This window comes from Apium graveolens, chromosome 4 (assembly GCF_009905375.1).
Source record: "Apium graveolens cultivar Ventura chromosome 4, ASM990537v1, whole genome shotgun sequence".
NCBI lineage: Eukaryota > Viridiplantae > Streptophyta > Magnoliopsida > Apiales > Apiaceae > Apium > Apium graveolens.
In genome coordinates, this window is record NC_133650.1 from 190,492,538 (window position 1) to 190,497,230 (window position 4,693).

General features: G+C 39.3%; 1 non-coding gene across 1 annotated transcript; it reads right to left on the bottom strand.

Annotated features, from left to right (window-relative positions):
- Window positions 1–2,197: 2,197 nt before the first annotated feature.
- LOC141722497 (small nucleolar RNA R71) lies at window positions 2,198–2,304 on the bottom strand. Its single transcript, XR_012575515.1, has one exon. It is a non-coding gene; the product is annotated as a small nucleolar RNA R71 (small nucleolar RNA).
- Between the last annotated feature and the right edge of the window lie 2,389 nt (window positions 2,305–4,693).

Genomic DNA, 4,693 nt, shown 5'->3' on the forward strand with positions numbered 1-4,693 from the left:
TAAGCATAGTGAATAGGAAAACATATAATTAAATTAGATAGGCTTGACACGAGTTCCATGCCTTGTATTTAATCGGGACATTGCAGGGTAGAAGAAATTGATTGTACGATAACTATTCACTGAATAATAATAAGTGGCATTTTATACTACTTAGAGCGTCTCATAACGGCTTGAATTGGTGTATTGAACTCAAGTATTTTGTGTATTTGACGCTTTTCTAGTATTTTTGCATTTCAGGGTATAACTTGCTTAGATAGGTGGTTTTTATCAAATAAAGCTTAAGAAAGTGCTTGGAATCAGTCTAGGGGTGATGAGCGAAGAAATCAGCAAAAACAGAAGTAAAATAAAGTATTTTCCAGAAGGGTAGCACGCGACCGCGCACCAGGAGCAGGCGACCACGTTCCAACAAGCTGCCGTGTGGAAACAGCAGGCGACCGCGTGCGTGCGGAATTTTAGAATCTGGATTTTATTAATTCAAGTACAATTGGGCTTCTGTTGGCGTTGGTTCTCTTGGGCTATTATATAAACCTTATGGGAAGACGTTTTCTTTATCAAGAGCAAGGGCAAGAAGATTGAAAAGACTGTTTTAGCACGCAACAATAAAGAAGAGGAAGCATACGTTTATCTTGTGATTTTTTTTTAATTTGTTATAACAGTTGATGCTAGTTTTCTTTATGCTTTGAACCTTAATACTCTTGTGACGTACTTCATTATTTATTAAGTATTTTTCATCTTTATATCGTTGTGTTATTATCATGCTTTTATATGAACCCATGGTGACGATGAGTTCTATTATGAGCTAATCGTGATCATGGGATCCTATAGGATTTACTATGGAATTCTTTAGTTAATTGTTTAATACCTTATATGTGGTGATTGTATGATATCTAGTATAGGTTGTGCTTATTCGTCTTATATGCGTCGCGAACATGTAAGATAGCCTGTTAATCTCCTGTGAAGCGACAGTGAATATTGAGATTTAGAACTTGCCATGCTAGCATAGGTTCATGTATTATATGCATGATTAGTGGGTAACTCTAACCGTTTTACTTGCCCTGTGTAATCATCATGAATAACTTGCGCTTAAATCGTTATGTTGTCAAATTCTGTAGACATATAGGGTCTCAACATAATTGATGCCTATTAAACTTCTATATTAATTATGGATGCTTGGTAGAATGATATTCGTACAATGAAAGTTGGTGTTTATCAGTTTCGTGTTGTTCGATTAATATTATCACCATTATATGCTAAGGTTAATAACAATAACTATTGAATGAAGTAGTAATGAAGTTAGGATCTCATGTGTGTTTAATATTGTTAATTCAAGTGTTAAATTCTTGTAGTAATTATTAATTTACCAACCTTAATTGTTATTGTCTTGGCATTAAAGAATAATCATACATTGGTGAGTAAGTGTTAATTAAATATAATTAATCAGAGTCTCTGTGGGAACGAACTAGAAATCATTCTATATTACTTGCGAACGCGTATACTTGCGTGATTTATTTAGCGCATGCTTTGTGCCTAACAAGTTTTTGGCGCCGCTACCGGGGACTCGGTGTTAATTTGTTTAGTTTATGTACTTGCCATCAGTGGTCATTAGGATTCATTGATTAAAACTTGTTACTTACTGCTTCCGGTTGTGTTTCAGGTACTCTAGCGAGCGTTTATGCAAACACGTTCTTGCACTCGCAAGAGAAATCTGGATAAAGCTGAGGAGACAAATAAAGCTCTTGACTTTCCGGAGAAGATAGTTTTTGAAGATTCGGATAAAGAGAGTGAAAAGAAAGAACCTGAAATAATGGGTGATCGTCTAGCTCAAGCTGATCAAGCTCTTATGGACTTTTCTTGGCCTAAAATTGATGACATTCAGTCGAGCATCATTCATCCGGCTATTCAGGCCAATACTTTTGAAATCAAGCCGGGCACTATTCAGATGGTGCAGAATTCTATTTCTTTCGAAGGGGCTGCGACTGAAGATCCCAACATGCATATCAGGAATTTTGTCGAGATTTGTAGTACTTTCAAATATAATGGTGTCACTGATAAGGCTATCAAGCTGAAGCCTTTCCCATTCTCTCTGAGGGACAAAGCTAAGGACTGGTTACATTATTTACCAGCTGGGTCCATCACTACTTGGGAAGATCTTGCATAAAAGTTTCTGGTGAAGTTCTATCCAATGGCCAAAACTGCAGCTATGAGGAGTGCTCTTACTCAGTTTGCGCAGCAACCAGGAGAATCTATGTGAGAAGCTTGGGAGCGCTACAAGGAGATGTTGAGAAAGTTTCCACATCATGGTATGCCTGACTGGATGGTGATCACTGGTTTCTACAATGGTTTGGGGGTCCAATCTCGACCCATGCTCGATGCAGCTTCTGGAGGCACCTTGTGGGCCAAAAACTATACCGAGGCCTATAATCTCATTGAAACTATGGCTACAAACGAGTATCAAAACCTAACTCAAAGGATGATGCCTGGGAAATTAAAAGGTATTCTGGAAGTCGATGCAGCTACAGCTATTGTAGCACAGCTCACAACGTTGACTATGAAGGTCGATTCTTTAACCAACTATGGTGTAAATCAATTATCTAGTGTCTGTGAGCTTTGTGCAGGCTCTCATGCTACGGATCAGTGTTCTCTTGTTAATGAATCTGTTCAGTATGTGAACAATTTTCAGAAACTGCAGCAGCTTGTGCCCACTACTTATCATCCTAATAACAGAAATCATCCCAATTTCAGCTGGAGCAATAATCAGAATGCTGTTCAGCAATCATGTCAGCAAGCTGCAAATAAACAGTTTAATCCACCTGGATTCCAGCAACCTCAGTAATTTGCTCAAAGGCAACCATATCCTCAACAAGGAGGTGTTGCTCCACCTTCTAGTGCTGATTTCGAGGAGTTAAAACTGTTGTGCAAAAATTGGGCTATTTATATCAAGACCTTGGAAAATTAAATTGGACAAATAGCCAATGCCTTGATCAATCATCAACCTGGCACACTACCCAGTGATATTGAAGTGCCAGGCAGGAAGGAAGCTAAAGAGCAAGTCAAAGCTGTCACCTTAAGGTCTGAAAAAATTGCTGATGCTGAAAAAGCAAAAGATGTTGAATTTGAAATTGTAGATGAAGAAGGAATGCAAAATGAGAAAGAGGGGGAACCAAGGAAGACTACTGTTGAACACACTCTGCCTAAGGGTAATACAGGGGAGAAACAACTCTATCCTCCACCACCTTTTCCTAAGTGATTGCAAAAACAAAAGTTGGACAAGCAATTTGGTAAGTTTCTAGAGGTGTTCAAGAAACTTCACATCAACATACCTTTCGCTGAGGCTCTTGAGCAAATGCCTAGTTTTGCGAAATTCATAAAAGGTATTCTCTCAAGAAAGGTGAAACTGGATGATCTTGATACCGTTGCTTTGACGGAAGAGTGCAGTGCCATGCTGCAACAAAAGTTACCTCCAAAGCTTAAGGATCCAAGTAGCTTCACCATTCCTTGCACCATTGGAAAGTTGTCATTTGACAAGTGCCTTTGCGATTTGGGAGCAAGCATCAATCTGATGCCGTTTTCTATCTTCAAAAAGCTAAATTTGCCTGATCCGAAGCCCACCTACATGTCTCTATAATTGGTTGATCGTTCGATACATACCCACGAGGTATCCTGGAGGGCGTGCTAGTAAAGGTGGACAAGCTCATCTTTCCTACAGATTTTGTCATTCTAGATTTTGAGGAAGATAAGAAGATTCCCATAATCTTAGGAAGACCTTTCTTGGCTACAGGCCGTACCTTGATTAATGTACAAAAAGGTGAACTCACTATGAGGGTGCAAGATCAAGATGTGACATTCAATGTGTTCAATGCGATGAAATTCCCTACAGAAGATGAGGAGTGCTCCAAGGTGGATCTGGTCGATTCTGCAGTTACTTCAGAACTTGATCATGTGCTAAGGTCTGATGCCTTAGAAAAATCCTTATTGGGGGATTTTGACAGTGAAGATGATGAAGGCAATAAGCAGTTACAATATCTGAATGCTTCTCCTTGGAAACGGAAGTTAGACATGCCATTTGAATCTCTTGGTAATACTGATGTCAAGAATACTGAGGGAAAGCTCAAACCATCTATTGAGGAAGCACCTACTTTAGAGCTTAAACCAATGCCTGAACACTTGAGGTATGCTTTTTTGGTGATGCATCTACTTTGCCTATTATTATTGCATCTGACCTTTCAGGTAGTGATGAGGACAAGCTCTTGAGGATTCTGAGAGAATTTAAATCGGCCATCGGATGGACTATAGCAGATATAAAAGGGATCAACCCTTCATACTGCATGCATAAAATTCTGCTATAGGAAGGTAGCAAGCCAACTGTTGAGAAACAGCGAAGGCTTAATCTTATCATGAAAGAAGTGGTGAAGAAAGAAATTCTAAAATGGCTAGAGGCAGGGATCATATATCCTATTTCTGACAGTTCTTGGGTGAGCCCCGTGCAATGTGTACCTAAGAAAGGAGGTATTACTGTGGTAGAAAATGAAAAGAACGAACTCATCCCCACTCGAACAGTCACAGGTTGGAGGGTATGCATGGACTACAGGAAGTTGAATAAAGCCACGAGGAATGATCACTTCCCTCTTCCATTCATTGATCAGATGCTTGACAGGTTGGCTGGTTATGAGTATTATTGTCTTCTGGATGGCTA